The sequence below is a fragment of the Fopius arisanus genome, unplaced genomic scaffold, assembly GCF_000806365.1.
Source record: "Fopius arisanus strain USDA-PBARC FA_bdor unplaced genomic scaffold, ASM80636v1 scaffold00001, whole genome shotgun sequence".
Lineage (NCBI taxonomy): Eukaryota > Metazoa > Arthropoda > Insecta > Hymenoptera > Braconidae > Fopius > Fopius arisanus.
In genome coordinates, this window is record NW_011887740.1 from 1,711,523 (window position 1) to 1,728,114 (window position 16,592).

Here is a 16,592-nt window from a genome sequence, read left to right on the forward strand (position 1 = left end):
AAATGTTGGTTTCTTCAGTGACTAATGAATGCTGGTGGCGTGCACTGAAAACCAGTTGCCAATAATGGAGTTGCCAATTAATTCCAGTTCTTCCTTGTTTCCTAGATAAAAGGAAGGACACGCCCTTTTATTCTCAGACCACCTTTCTGATGCATTTATGAAGTTGATGCAGCGGATCATCGCTTTTCTAAGGTGCGGCCTCCTCTGGCACGCTATTTCTGCATTATCCTCTTCTCCGTGGAAATCCTCTCTGCTCTCGTCACTGCGTCTAAAGAGCAACGCCAATTTCCCAAACGAATAAATCATAATAATAATGACAGCCTAGCACTACGAGGGCCGTGGTAATTATATCAACGATGTGCAACGTGCGCTTGTTATATTGATTATTGAATTTATTTTTATGCTCAATGTGCTAATGCTCTCGATTTAGATGTTTGGGCATTTGGCTTATTCGTTATTTCGCTCCCAGCAGGAATAGATATTTTCCACTAAGAAATTTTTTCCCCTAAAAATTCAATTTCTTTTCGGTTAGATTTTTCAGAGTTGTAATAATCGTATGATTTTCATGCTTCATGGTATTACCCAATCAATAGCAGCTTGTTAATCTCCATTTCACAGTAGAGTATTATAGGGTAATCCATATACTTTTTTTTATTTTTGTTTTATATCCACGGAATGATATTACCGTTAAGTTATGGTTGTAGGATATGTAGAAAAATTCCAGTTCACGAGAATTCAATGAAAATTACTATTTACTTGTAATTTAATGACTGGGGATCGATTTCTAATATTTTTTTTTAATAAAAAATGGTAAGAAATAATCGACTTCTTGCTCATTTCCGTTGAATGGCGTAAACTAATGAGGTAATTATTAATCTCAATTTGGAGGTGGATAAATAAATGAAAATATAACGGCTACTTTTATTGGATGAATTACTCGCTTCAATAATCAATAATCAATAGTTGATTTCCTCACATCTTGATTGATAAATGAGTTGAGTGATTCAATAGCCTTGTTACATATTTAGGATGTAATTAATTCACTATAATTCGGTTATTTGATTCCCCCCATCTATATTTCCATTATCAATAATGATGGCGACGCTCCAAAAATTATGGAAAAGCAAATGAGTATTTTGGAAATAGCTAATTTATTCAATACGAAATTCATATGTTATTAAATTGCCAGAACGAACTTTGGAATTCGACTCTGTAACTTCCGCAGTTTTTGAATACACAACTCTTTTCTGAGTTTGACTTAAAACTCAATATTGTGGGACGTCTCGAATTCTTTTGAATTATTTAGAGAGAATTTTCAGCTCTTTTTTACTCGAATACATCATTCCATTTTATTGTTATTCCAACTGCGCAACCACTCGCATCCCAAAAATATATAGGGGCTTTTGTATATTTGCTCGACGGATTCAATGCATTTTTTCACGTTGGAGTCTGGATTTTCGGATTGTTTTTTTAGCGAAATGTATCAGAATTTAGCATAGAGAGCGGAATTCGGGGTTCTCTCTGGAGGCGTCGTTATTTTCCTCAGTTACCAGATATAATGCATCGGTCCCCGGAGTTTATCGACTATTCAACTGGGAGTACTGTAGCTGTTACTACGCCCCCCATCAGACACCTCCAAAAGTGCCAACACGGCCTAATCTCGATCTCTGCCTACATCGGCACACTGAGGAAAACGATGCCGAAAAAAAAAACCAAGCTATAAAATTGAAGGAGGCTGCCGCGAACCTGAGAATGATCGTAATACAATAGCCGTGCGTAGCAGTAATTATCATCACACTCCCATGTCCTTCAAACTCGTGTGACAGCACTTTTCATCCCCCACCCCGATTTCCACCCAACAAAACAATGCTAAAAAAAAAATTATCCATTTTACACATAATCGTCATAACTCCGTTCAGATGCTTCGAGACCTGCGAGAACAGCGAGACCTGTGAGATCAGCGAGATCTCGAGGCGAAATCTCTCAAATCCCGTTTTTCCCTAAACTGTATCCTCAAAAATTCAACTGGGTCGATGAAGAACTCGGGCTCGCGTACCTATACTTCTTCACCGTACATCTTCGCGGTTCGCGTTCTCTCATTCCATCTCCACCGAGAAACCCCCTGCCCACTGCCCCCCGGCCCCATTCGCGGAGCTGTCTCTCTCTGTCAGTGGGTAAAACCATGGAATTGTCCCTGTCCCACCGTCAGAAACGGGATTCTTTCCTCCTCCATTTGGCCGTTCACTGCGGCGCTGTATGTTTTCTGTGTTGGTCGATTGCCTGGCGTCCATGAAGCTAGCACAGGCAACCCGCAGCCAAGCATCAGCCAGCCAGCATCGCCGACGGTAGTTTCGAGTCTCTCGACAGGGTTGTCAATTTTCCGTGGAGAGCCCCAGGGTTGCCAAGTCACAGCCTCTCCACGTTGCTTGCGCGCGTCGCTTCCTCTCTCTCTCTTGGACTTCTCTCGCACCACCCCTCACCCCTCCCACCCCCACGTACCAACACAATCCAACACAATCCAACTTCTTCCTCCTCACCCTTCTCACCCCTTCTTCCTCACCATCCTCTCCATCCTCCCTCACCTCCGATCCCTCCACCTCAACCACCCCCCGGGGCCTCTCCTCACAACTACTCGCGTCACTTTTCGCTGTCTCCCTCCCACCCCATTCCTCCCCTCATGCACCCCTCGCGTACATACAAACTGCCAAGGCGTACGTAATCCCTCTCGCTCCCTCGGAGGGCATGTTCCCTCGCAGCCTCTTCCTCGCACTCGTGAAAACCGCGATCGCGAACTGGGATCAGCCCGTTTCACCTCTCTTCACCCCACTGCACACCCCGCACCACCAGCTCCGCTGTACAAGACCCCGACTGCTCCAGGACCGTACACACTCCATCCATGGCTACTTGAAATGTTTTTAATCCACAACTTTTATAACAAAAAGCCTCAACTCACCAGCGACTCCATACAACGATTTCCCCATTTTTGAAAGTTTGCTTTTTCGATGAAATTTCAACATCCATCCGAGTTTCCCTGGCGAGCCGCTTTTTCCAGTTGCTATGCATTGTTAACTCGGTTAATTCAGGATGATAAGAATGGAGTTATTGGGGAGTGGAATTTTTCAGGAATTTTGAAATCATCCAATGAATGGTGGTATGGAGGTTTTCGACTGAGTTTGAAAACTTTCGCTGAAAGTTGATGATGGAATGGGGATGGATAGATATAGAGCGAATGGAGGAGGATGGAGGATGGTTACTGGGGTAGAGAAGAGGAGAGTTGTATGTGTTTGGGGGGATGTGTATGTGTGGCCACGATCCCGCGACTTTATATCCAGCAGACACGAGCAGTTGGATCGATGAAGTTATATCCGGGTATCCATTGGCGTTCTACGCGTACTCTCGTATTGCGAGAGTACGTGGCAAAAAAAATTCCATTCTTGAATGAAGAAAAAAGAAATGAAGTAGAGAGAAAAAACATGAAAATGATAGACGAATGGGGATAAAGAAAATCGCGTGAAGTCGGGGGCTTCGTTTTGCTTCATTGGTCTGAGTTAAAATGGCTTTCCCCTCTGGCCACTACTATTTTTTCTCTTTCATTTTGGCACAGGACTGTCACGTCGCGAGATAAGAGTGTCTCGGAAATTACGATGAATAACTCGGCTAGCACATGTCTGCGTCGAGCTATTAATAAAGCATTTTGTATTATAAATAAAAAACGATAAAATCCACTTAATCGAAAAATTTTCACAACCAAGGGATCCGGATGCTCTAGACGCAGAGAAACACACTCGAATTTCGAGGTCGTGACGGGTTATTTTTGCTTGGACCCGCAAAATGGCCTGTAGCCGAGCATAAATCTAATAAACAGTTCGTACGCGTCCAAGTTGAGTGTACGGAGTATTACGAAAAATTCATGGATCAATGAAAGAGGGATAAAAATGCAAGTCTTGAGAATCCAAAGGAAACGGTCATGTTTGATGTCGATTGCCTTTGATAAAGCCTTTCGATTGGTGACTCAATGCATATGCTGAAAGCCATAATAATTGTTGTAAAAAAATTCTTTTGAGTGGTCCCAGAGTAAAATTGCTTGTGGCTAGAGGGAGAAGCTATAAAGCGCAATGCCTGAGTTGCGTTGGATTTTAAAATTTTACAAGCGACAATGTGGAATTTCTGGGAAAGAGGTTGGACATGAAGTATCCCTGGAGTGATCCATCCCCTTTAAGTCGGGGAGAGCCACATACAGTACGGGCGTTCGTTCGCTCCAAACGGCTCGGGCCGTACGTACTTGGCTATAACGTTCCTTGCGACCCGTTCTCGTGCAAAACTTCTCTCCTTCGTAAAACAACGCGTGTGTGTTGCCTTATGATTTCACCAGTGTTGCATCGATAAATTTTCATCGCGGCGAATATATCCAGTCACAACCCATTAGATCAATTCGACCTCAACAAATAGAAAGTGCTTCCAAAACTCAATCCACCTATCAATCCCCTTTAAATTCCACTGAATCCAACTAGAACTACGAAATTTTCAGTACTACGTGTTAGTGTTCAATCTCCCTTAAAATTGGCATGCATATGCATCCTCTGTCGAGTGGTATTCCGTGAAAAAAAAAAACAATCTTCGTCCCCGTTCGTACCTGTTTAAAACCTGGCTACGTGTAATTCTCAGAATGGAAAAACAAGAAAAACGTGGAATACCTGTCTAAAACCGAAGACCCAGGACAAATTCCCTTCGCCGTTCATCGGATGCACCGGGGCTTTGAAAATCGTCATCAAAACACTCAACCAGAAGGAAGAGAACAAAAAAATCCTTTCATCGGGAATTCAAAACAGGTGCACATACTCTTCTCTCGTTCCCCTTTTCGCCATGTACCGCTGTGGATTCCAAGTACAAAGCCCTGAAACGTCCTCCAAAACATGAATCAATCCGAATCCTCGATTCCTCCCAAAATTATCCCATAAAAATCCTCCGAGATCATCGAAAAATGCCCAGATTATTTAAATTTTAAATAATCATCAAAATCCATCCGACCAACTTTTATGATCATGATCCAAATAACTAAATTAATACCATAAATGAGTGGAGAGCAATAAGATGGTAAAATATTAAATGACAAAAACACAAAAATGATGAAAAAATGAAAAGATGAAATGGTAAAATGGTAAAATACTCAAATAATAGCGCCATTGCGGGCCCCAGGGTGATGCATCCCTGTCCTGCCGCAACTCCCCTTCTCGCCAACTCGAACGTTTTCGCCCGCCCTCCATGGCGATATGCCTCTTTCTCGTGCTCGTTCGCTATAGCGGTACATCCCCCCCTACCCGGCGTCGTTCCATCCTAAATCCCCCTTCCCTTCTGGTACCTTCCATTCGCGCTCCTAGTACGAACCCCCCCTACCGCCGCAAGCTGAACTGTGGGCTCCCCCCTCCGTTTTCCCCTCTTTCGTCTCTGTTGTACCGCGCCTCGCTCTGCGCCCGGCCAACCGTCCGTCCTTACGTCCGTCCGTCCACCGTGTTTCGATCTATGGTTGTGTCGGTGTGTGTTCTCCCTCCGTGACGTTAACCTGGCGGCCCTGAAAACGCCACGGGACCGTTTACGCACCCAATTCGGCCACCATCAACTAGAAATACACGTACGGACACTTTTTAAAGAATAATATAAATCTAACTAGTGACTAGATTATTATAAAAAGTATATATTAAACGGGAGTACAGCTCTCACGAGCACTTGGAGTCGAGGCTATTATTTCGTGTACAGCGTGTGTGGTTTTTTTGTGTTACAATGTCCAATTCAACGTGTTGTATATCTGTGCTGAATGCCCCGGTGATCGTTTAATGCCTTCCACTTTATCCTCGTTCGATATGTTATTGGAATTTATTTAGTTTTATGGGAACGTGATTGTTGGGGTGTTGGGTTAAGGAGTTTTCGAGGCATGTGGAATACGGAGTGTAACCGACGGGAGAGATAACGTGGTAAGGATTCCAACGCCCTGGCCGCGTCATTCTTTTTTTTTATTTAATGTGTGAATTTTTGGGGGGAATTGCCGATGTGTCGGGCGAGTGTGTAGGGCTTTTCGACGTGCCTTCCGAGAATTATTTGTTCTTCTACCATTAGGCCAGAGTTTAGGAGTGATGGATGTATCATTTCAGTTCCACCACTAACACATGCAAAGTCATTGCACACATGATTCTGACTCTCAAATCCCAGAGGTATCCTATTCCGAATTTATTTCGTGTCTGATAATTCTCAGAGCTTCCCCGTTCATTACGTCTACAATTATCTATTTTTAATTATTCTCTGGTGACGAACATGGGCTTCATGGCATGAAACTCCACACCTGCCGCTTATTCTACGTCAATCTCCTTTCCTTTTTGGAATTCATAGTTCGATATTCGTGTAAATATTGTGATTGTCACGATCGTGTTTTGTTTTCGTTAGTCGGTGCGTGTGTGTCGGGACGGGAAGGGCGAAATTGATAGAAGAAAGAATAAAATCGGAGTGAATGACGATGCAACGTCTGAACAGTGCTATCAACAGTATGTTTAATAAATTTGAGTGATTAAAAATATAAAAATCAGTGGTCTGGACTCTCTTGTGTGTTTGTAAACACGAGAAGGAGCGAATGAATGGGTAACAGTGGCTATGACAATTTAAATTGGAAAATTTCTTTTATATTGTGGAACGCGGCGACTACGCCGTCTCCTTGTGCGCGAGCTAGCTCTCTTCCAACAGAAAACGGTGTTTCTGTCTCCAGTAGTGCACGTTGACCCGGCGAGAACGCTTGGGCAACAACGTATTCCTTTTTGTTTAAACAATAGCTATAAAGTAATCGGTTATTGGACATTTTCGGGACATTTTCAACGAATCATTCGACGTTCTACTGGATTTCTCAGGTTCACTATTACTCTACATCACCATTTATTCCAGTTATTTTAATCATTCTTTATTATGATGTATCGGAGTTCGGTTTAATGTTTTTGTGTGCCACGGAATGGTGTACGTGTTTACCGACTGAGTGAGAGAATGGTGTTTGTCGAGTGTGGATCGAGATGAGGCAAAATGGTTACGTTTTCTCTGTGTAACGCCCCATGTTTTTACACCCCGACACCCGCACTGTGGGGAAAAGGGGGTTAGAAACAAAAACAGAGTGGAGTATTCTTTAGTTTGAATATTTCTCAGTGCACTCCGGTGAATTTTGGGGAGTGGATTTTTTCATGTGACGTTGAATTTCAAAACGTTTCGATGGTGTTCACCTTTGCGTCCCTGTTTCGTATCTCAGTGAACTGAATTTTCAGTGTGTTTGAGTTTGGTTTTGATGGTTGTGATGATACGAGGTTGAATCTTCGTGCTGGCAAGATAGAGGAGAATTAGTTGGTGTGGAACAGTGGAGGGACGAGTGAAACAGTGAGTTGAGTGAAAATAGCGATTATATTGCTGAGTTTTGGGCCTTTTTCGGGGAGGCAATCCACTTTTTCGGGTTTAACTCTTATTTGTGGGACTTTTATTTGAACTTGGGGTCACCCTGCAGCCGACGGGGCATTAATAGGCGCGAGTTGTACGTATTAAAGTTGCATCTAAATCTGCTCTTGGTTAAAAATACGCCAACGGTGGCTTGGGTTCGTGGCGCATATTCTTTTTTGTCGAAGCAAACGTAATGTGAGGTGGAGTTTTGTCTCGTTATTTTTTATTTATTTTTTATTCATTTTCTAGGGAAGTTTGTTGGGCCTGGGGGGGAGGGGGGGCGTGATGCGAGGCCTAACGAGTGTGATATTGTCCGTGATGGAATATGTCTGTGAATGTTTTATCTGGAGACGTGCAACGATGCATAATGTGAGAGATAATTTTCTCGTAATCCGAGTGATGATGATACGAGTCTAGGAGTTTTATGTTGTGGAAATCTTACGGATGCTTTTTGCGAAATTAGGGGTTTGTGTTGTGAGGGTAGTGCTAGGGGATTTGAGGGCTTTTTGGAGGATTTTTTGTGGGTCGATTTAAAGCGACGCCGGGAATTTTTTGGCTGAGGATGGAATTGATGGGGCTCGCCTCGCAGGTTTTAGGGATTTTTTCAACAGTTTTTTGGAATAATTGTGGGAGTGTGGGTGTGCGTCTCACGTTGGGGATGGTGATAATGCATCGAAATGTTGCGTCCTCGGTGGAGCGTGACGCGGGTGCGACGATGCAGTGTTGCATTTGAATTGATATTCGCAGAGGCTTTTGTAGACTCTGGGTGCGTTACCAATGCGTTGGTGTACGTGGTATTTTTCGAGTTGGCTGAATTTGAAAGTCAAAGTGATGAGTTTTGGTTTTATGGGGCTAGATGGAGGAGTCCATCCGGGGATAGGTTTTTTTCAGAATCCATGACTCGATCGTTGCAATAGATGCGTCGTATCGCTCCACATGCCCACTGTATTATTTTTATTGATTTCATTCATTTATGCACTTCAATTAGTTGTCGCGCAATTTATGTTCTGCTAGTATGGGCCTCTCGTGACACAATCAGTTGAAAAAAGTCTTGGGGAAAATAGTGGTGGATAAATGATGTTATTATCATTGGATTGTCGATAATATGGGACGAGAATTTATTTGTTCATCAGTGATTTTTGTCTCAGCTTTGTGGGATGGTTTGTTGGGAAGTGTCACAGAAGTGATGGGAATGCACGTGGAGAGTATTTAGGGAATTTTTGTGGTGATTATGAATGTTATATCAGTGCGCGGATTTTCGACGTGAAACGCAAGTAATTCGGATCGTTTCTTTTTGCTTTGTTCAGTGGATAGAGTTTTTATTCGTCTCTCGGTGAATTGCCGGAGGAAAAATGCAATCGTAATGACGTGGGAGGGGTTTTTTTTTTCTTCATGGTGAGTTCGAACATTTGCGATTAGCGAATTCTTGATGACGTGGTTTCGCCGACGGTTGAGCGAAATCCGAGGTTTTTGTGGATGAGTCATGAAATAGTGGATTAAGAAATGGAATTCATGGGGATTCAGTGGTTAGTCTGGGCTCTTGGAGTGATTGAAAGCATTAGTGATATATTTAACGTGCTACAGGCCTTTGCACGATGACGTGGAAGCGTTAGAAAGGTGATGCAATTCAGCAGCAGTGCCTTGGGAATACGGGTTAGAATAAAAATTCATTTTTTTATATCTCCATCCTCCACTGTTGATTTCCACAGACGTGTTTGCGCTATTTTTACATTCATGGGAGGTGATTTTCTGAATCGCGGTGGGCTGGTTTTCCTGCGGTTAACATTTTTCTATGGAATTTTCTCATTTCAGTGACATCGATTGTCTGTCACCAGTGTCAATTAAACCAAGTTACTTTCGAATATTACCAGTCAATGTGTTTCTATGTGTTCGTTAGAGTGTCGCATTGAGTGCAACAGACATGCCTAAAAAAACCATTGAATTCACATTAAATAATGGCGCAATTTACAATTCAACGTTTACTGGAATTTTTTTCCGACCTTCTCAGTGCTTAGCAATCATTATCATCGTTGCCGTGTTTGTTGAATATATTTTGAGAATACTCATCTCGCAATTGAAAAGCAACTTCTCGTTCTTTTGTGAAATATTTTATTTATGAATTTAATTTGAAAGCAACGATGCCACGTCACCGAAGACTCGTCTCGTGAAATTCATTAGTGAAATGGAAAATTGAGAAAAAAAAATGCTTTGGAATTTAAATTGTCTGGGCAGACTCGTGGAACGATTTGAAAATCAAATTCATCAATTGACTTAACGAACTATCTCCCAGAGATTGAATTCAACATTCTTTAGTACTCGTTCCTTGAAACTGTAATCATTGAGAAAAATTGAAAATTCAGATAAATTTTCGCTGGAAATATGTGCGCATAAAACAATCATCATTAGTGTCGGTTATCAGGAGAGTACTTTGATCGGGAGTGTGTGAAACGAGTGGGTGAAAAAAATATAATATTTATCAGCAAGCCAGAGGAAAGACTATTGTAAATATGGCGTAACTGCGTTTGATATCAAAATGGCGTTCGATTAGACGACATTCTCCTATCGTGCCGTATCAATAGTTTAAACTCCTATTAAAACTATTTGCCATTATCAGAGTTAGTAAAGCTGCTCCTCTCGTCCTCATGGTAGACCTTTTTATGTCAGGTTCTTTAAGAAGTTTTACAAAAACCTCGTCACCACATTTAGATCGGCAATTCTCTGCAAACTCTTCTCTTGATTTATCTGTCCATCAATTCACTTCAGCTCTCGTCCAAGAGTTTGAGGAAATGAGGAAAATGATTAATGTCTAGGAATGATTTTTAGTTCCCTCTTCACTTTTGCAATTGTCATCGCAAAAATATTCCGGATTTATTCAGGCTCGGCTAGTGTTGAAAATACGTGTTGTAATCCTTGAAAGTGTCTGAAGCTGCTTTAATTCTCAATTGATTCAGCAGAGAGAATTTCCTGAATCAATTCACTCCAACTCACAAAGTTACAGTTCTAACTCTTCGGATTGTCTTTACAAATCTGGGAATATTCCATAGGGAATCTAGAAATGGCGCTCGCTCAGACAAATTTACAAAACTCATCCCCGTATCATGTCGCTCCGAATCAACAGAATTTTTTTTAATAGTAAATTTTCAAAAGAAAATTACTTTGATAAATCTCATTTATTTTAGAACTGAAAAAAAGAAGGCGTCGTTGAATTTATTTAAGAAAAATTTTTTTCTTTCGATAATGGCGGATCTCTACGATAAAATTTGAAATTTGCGAAAGTGTCGTTCTCTGAATGTATTCTTCCATCGATTCCGTCAACTTTTGTCCCGAATTCAGAGGAGAATGGGAAGAGTGAAGCCAGGGGAAAATGATTGACGTCTAAAAATGATTTTCAGTTCCCTCTTCATAGTCATAAGTGTCATCTTGAAAACATTTCACATTGTGCACTCCTACCCCTTTGGCTTGGAGCTGCATCCAGGCCACGAGACGATCAAAAATACATGCAAACTCATACTGAAAGGAGTGGGCAGAAAGGAAAAGGGGATGGAGAGGTGGAGAGTAGTACCTTGGCACTCACCAACGGCTAGAGTAATGGACGTGCCGAAAAATTTTTGCGCGCATCCGTGGATATACGTTGCCATGTGCCTCAAACGTGAAAGCGAGCACAGGGCTTTGTTGGGGGGCTCTCCCTTTCTCTCCCTTTATCTCCCCTTTTCTCTCCATTTCTCCCTCTCTTTCACCCGTACCCCACAGCATATATGTGGGTTCTCATTCGACTCTGTCCCCTTCTCTTTACATCTTTTTTCTTCTTCTTCTTCTTCATGTACATACTGTATTCTCCTGGTAAACACGTTGCACGATACATGCAGTGTAATTCCAGGGAATAAGTGTGCACTTTCACCAGCCCTTCATGAACATAAAATGTGAATGTGTGCTGGTGGAGTCTGAGGGAACATTTTTTTTATTTCACCCCCGATGCCGACGCTACGATGCGAAGCCGTACATCACTTTTTTTCCCATACCATGCGTTTTATTTTTTTACTACCGTATATCACGAATTAATTCTTCAGGTACGAATAGGTTTTTCTTCTTTTTGTTGGATAATTTTCAGTGTTAAATTTTGAAAGCTATTTCGTCAGCCATTTTGTGGGGAGACTTTTGGGGCGAAAAATTCGTTGGCACGTGGGTCACCAGGATAAACGTCTCCTCTGGGTTCGTACTTACTGAATACATGAGGTACCAAATACCTACTGGCATTACTGGTATGATGTACGGTTCACTTTATCTTCTGTCTCACTTGTTCTCGTGTTCGCTATCCAAAATTGTCTTGTCTATTCTGTTGGGTGGGCCACACGTATTTGCACTTGATCATGTGAACTCGTGTAAAACCGGCTGCTGAGTAATACCCCACTGTTTTCACGGAATTTGAATGGCTCGGATGTTTATAAAATTTTTCGAATTTTTCGATGGGTTTTATTTTTAGGTGAGCTTTGTTATACTCGAATGAAATAGTTAGCATTTTTCGGAAAAATTTTCGAAGCATTTCTGGTGGTACATTGTTCGTAATTACTGTGAAGGGCTTTTGTTCCAGAGAATTCAACTTCGCCTCATATATTGTATTGGAAAATGGGAAATTTTATCCGCGGCAGTGAACGAAAACTGGGGAAACTTCGGTAGTTGTGAATCAAATTTTATATTGAATTTCATAGGATGCACGTCAAGTATCATGAGTTATTCAATCTTTGTGGATAATATTTCAATAATAATGGGAATGTTATTAATTTTGAAACTGACGGGATACTTTCTATTTCCATATAGAAGCTCCAGGAATGATTCCACACTTCACTACATCCTTTAAAATCCACTCAATTGAGTGTTCCACTTGCGTATGTTTTCATTTAAGTCTCTGCGTCATCGGTCTTGAAGATTTTTTAATGAAATTTCCGGTTATCACTTCCTGAAAATTTTTGTAATAGTTTGGCCTCATCTACCTCGCGACGATAATTCCACGTCCATCTGTATTACTATTTTGAGAGTTTTTTCCTAGAAGTTATGAGAAAGCTATTTCAATTTTCTCAAGTGGCAATTCGCGTTGAATTTAACAGAAAACTTCATTCCCCAGAACTGGAATACTCTCTATTTTCTATTTAGACTCTGAAACCTATTTGGAGTGAATGTTTGTTGAAACGCCGATACTGACTGTAAGAATTTTCAATTTTTGGCTAAGCTCTTTTGTCACGAAAATCTCTTGTTCGTTAGGGCCTAAAAATTGGGCCACAAATATCTCCAGAGTTATTCCTCTCAGATTCGTTATTTTCCCCATTTCATTTTCCCTGAAATTAATATCAAACTTCTCCAGTAGAGATATCCATTTTATTATCATTCCAACAATTTCCGCGAGCTGGAAATTTCATCTCTCGAAATTCAATTCCCTTTGTAATCCATTATTCCGTTGCGTTCTGAAAATGTAACCGACTGAAATTCAATTTTCAATAGAAGAAATGTAAATTGGTGTTCATGCACGTGCACTTGAACAAAAATTCTTGGAGTAATACCACAGGAAGCTCATATCAACCGACATAAAGTTGTTATTCTGTGGCAGGTTAATTGAAAAATTGGGTGAATCTCCTTGTCACTCCGAATACATCACGCAATTCGTTTCTCTATAATTCTTTATCACCCAATGGCGTCTTGATAGCATCCGGCCTGAATCAGACGTCAAAATTCAATCTTCATGGAGTATTTCCATCTCCTGAGATTATCCCCAGTTATTATCGGTTGCCGCTGGAATATTGACTTTTTTTTTACCACCCCCTTCTACTTCTTCATAACGGTTTTTTTCTCTATTCTGCGCAAAAGTGGAGCACTCCCTGAAATAATTTACGAGAAAAGTTAATCCCGGAGACGTATCGTGGTTACAAAAAGAAAAATCCTACGAAAAAGAAAAAAACGGCGCATACGAAAATTCGCCCCGGATTCGCGTCGGTTGCTACGCGAAAAGTTTAAACTTCTCTTCACTCGATGATATCATACCAACACTTCAGCCTCACCCGTTTTAACTTGAATAATTTTTTCACACTTACCCTAGTGACCGAATACTGCAAACATCCATTCATCTACAAAAACCGGTAACAGCTTCTGAAGCATCGTAATCACAGGAATTGAAATTGTAAAAGTTGAAGTCGTATCTCTGAAGTGGCACACTTGAGATGCAGGCAAAAGCCCCAATGGCTGCAGTTTCGATGCTTTAAAGTTATTTAAATGATTTTCAAGACTCAAATCCGAAATGCGCTCGCGAAACCATAAATCGGGTCAAGTTCTTTTTAATCATTCACCAGTTTTGGGCAATATCTCAGAATTTCACAGAGATAGAAATTTTTTATTAGGAACTATTTTTTTAGAGCCAATTGTCGGTTACAGGCAGAATCATCAGATAAATTTTATTATCTTTCTTAAATTCAGAGGTATTCACCAAACATTGATAAAATTCAAAATTTAATTGATACTTTTACGGTGAATAATTTATATTGTTGTATTGGTCAAATCTCAGAGGAAAAAAATTTAATGAGCTAATTTCTTATAATCTTCGAAATCGTGATATATGTCTGTTTATGATACCTCAATTATGAATCACTATATTTCTGCGTATTTTGAATTTATTCTTTTTCTTACACTTATCTCAACTGGAGTTCGATTTAACGACTTTAAGTTTTCATGTTTCTCCTTCGCATTTATTTTTGCTTCACTCCGATGAAAAAAAGAGGAATCAGATGAAACGTAAGGGGGAGACATCATAAATTCAATTTTACTCGTTGAATTCTCCAATGGTCAATCGGGAATTGATCATTGGTTCCTCTGGGCATGTATTTCTCACAGACGTAATATGTGATTGGAATTTGTTTCATTAAAAGATCTTCAATTTTCTCTCGAGGGTTTATATTTCCTTCGTTATCGCGAAAAGTTCAGGCTAAAATTTCCATCCTTTCATTTTTCTTCCGGTTTTTCATGCCTAAAAGATTTTTCCGGCGGATTGGTGAGGAAAATGTTTGAATTCTCTGGGGATTCCCCCGATGTAAAATTCTCGAGGGAATTCCTACGCGTGCATCATTGATGATCACCACGAGGATTTCCATTTTATGAAATTGCAGTTTTGGAAAATTGGAGTGCTATTTTATATCGAATACGTGAAGATGTTGGGAATGAACGTATCACGTTGAAAATTCGCTTCTTCCTATTGCATTTGGTATCGAATTCCCTGGAACATGTATAATATCTTCAGTTCCACTCGGTTCCACTCCCTCTCGCAATCAAATATATCTAATCTTTGGAAAATATTCTGTATTTTCATAGACAAATTGATATATTGGAAAGCCAGATGAAAAATATTTACCCTCATTTTCCGCAATATCGGCTCGGGTGTTTGTCCGGGTTCTCGTGATGGCGATGGTCCTAGGAAGGTTAAAAAGCCTTGGAGGACGAATAAAGAGGAAAAAGAAAGGTAGAAGCCCAGTGAAATGAAGAGAGAAAAAGGGAAAATAGAACAGAAGGACAAAAGGCCGCAGGGCGCGCCAGCCGGATCGATCGTGCTCGACGATATATCGTGGGTAGAATTCGAGGGAAGCAGCGGACTCGATTCGAAACGTGGAAAATCGCTGGGTCTCGACGTTGGCCGCTGGCCATCGGTTTCTTTCCTTATAAAATCCCCTTTATTCCCCTCTAGACCGCCATCTTGTGTTCGCGTCGTGGTTGGATGAAACGTGGAAGGAAAATAAGATGGCATCACGGGGAAGAAGGAGACGCAAAGAATAAACCGAGGTGAAGAGAAATAAAGGAGTAAGGAGGGCACGAAAACCGACTCGGTTACTTCACGTGCCTCCTCGACCAGTCTCTCATCCTTCCCCTCTTCGGGGACAACAACAACCGGTCTCACAACCACCTTTGGCAGAGGAGTTGACTTCCAAGACTCGCAGACTCCCGCGATTTTCCACGTCCCGTCGCAGATATCGACCAGTTTGACACACTCAAACCACCACTTCGATGGAACCATTCAGTTTCACCTCTCTCTGACTCTCGCGAAAATTGACCGAGTTTTCCGCACCCATTTCATTCTTATAAATACATTAATCTAGGTCAGACGAAAATTCCAAATTTGCCGGGATATTTACTCCTGCGAACGGAATTAACAGTTGCCATGCAAGCAGGAATCTGGGAAAAATCAATTCATTTTTTTTTCCAGTGTATTTTGGATATGAATTCATCGAATATTATCTAAGGGGAAGAATAACCCTGTTTTTTAACAGCAGAAATTTAAATTTCGGTGATTAATTTTCACTCATACATCAGTGGGAGCTGGAGGCCTTAATTCTAACAATTTGCATCTCATTTACTTCCCTCCGACCGGTCGAGACGGAATGAAAATGAGAAATTGACAGTGAAATTTCTGTGGAAAATTGTTAAAAATTCGTGGACCTGACTCTTTCTGGCTTCTACAATAACTATCAATCATATGCACATATATTTCAACCAAAAATGCAATACATCAGATGTATGCTGAATGTACGTGAGTGCATGTACATGTTCAGTCAAAAATCGAATATGTAACGTAATTGTCTATCTGCACTTTTTTTCGACGAGGGCAGTTTATTTGACAATGTCCACAGTAGTTAGACAAACGATAGTCAAAATGAGGCAGTAACGTCATAAATATCCAACCCGTTGGAATGTGTGCGACGTGGCAATAAGGCCGACGTATAATGTCGGCCAGATTCAGACGCTTCCGGCTTTCCGGTGGTGGCATCGCCGTTGGCGAATCGATAACCCGTGGCCTCGCCCGTGGGCAAAACCCGTAAGAATCTCCAAGGCACACATCACCAACGCTCGTAAAACTTCAAACGATCATCATACTGGGAACTCACTCGTCCAGAAATATCAAGATAAAATACTATCAATATTGATGATAAGTTCTGATGCAATAGCTTCGCATTTTTCAATATCTCCCCGAGGCCTTGGGTGCCAAACAATTTTGTCACCGAGGCCCAACTATTGGCTCGATATGGAGGTGATCGTGACAAGGGTTTTAGGCCGTTTTGCCGCAACGTGTCGTGTCAATAGACACGTCTCATTCGGCCATCAAAAGC

The 16,592-nt window shown here is 41.2% G+C and overlaps 1 protein-coding gene across 7 annotated transcripts in view; it reads left to right on the forward strand.

Moving 5' to 3' along the window:
* The first annotated feature begins 5,495 nt into the window (after positions 1 to 5,495).
* The window catches only part of Smr (Smrter), a 59,401-nt gene continuing 48,304 nt past the window's right edge, over positions 5,496 to 16,592 (forward strand). For 2 of the 7 annotated variants that reach the window (XM_011314712.1, XM_011314645.1), the window contains exon 1: positions 5,496 to 5,969. The gene's annotated coding sequence lies outside the window, so the exon portion shown is untranslated. The other 5 variants (XM_011314905.1, XM_011315013.1, XM_011314784.1 and 2 more) reach the window with 5 other exon arrangements.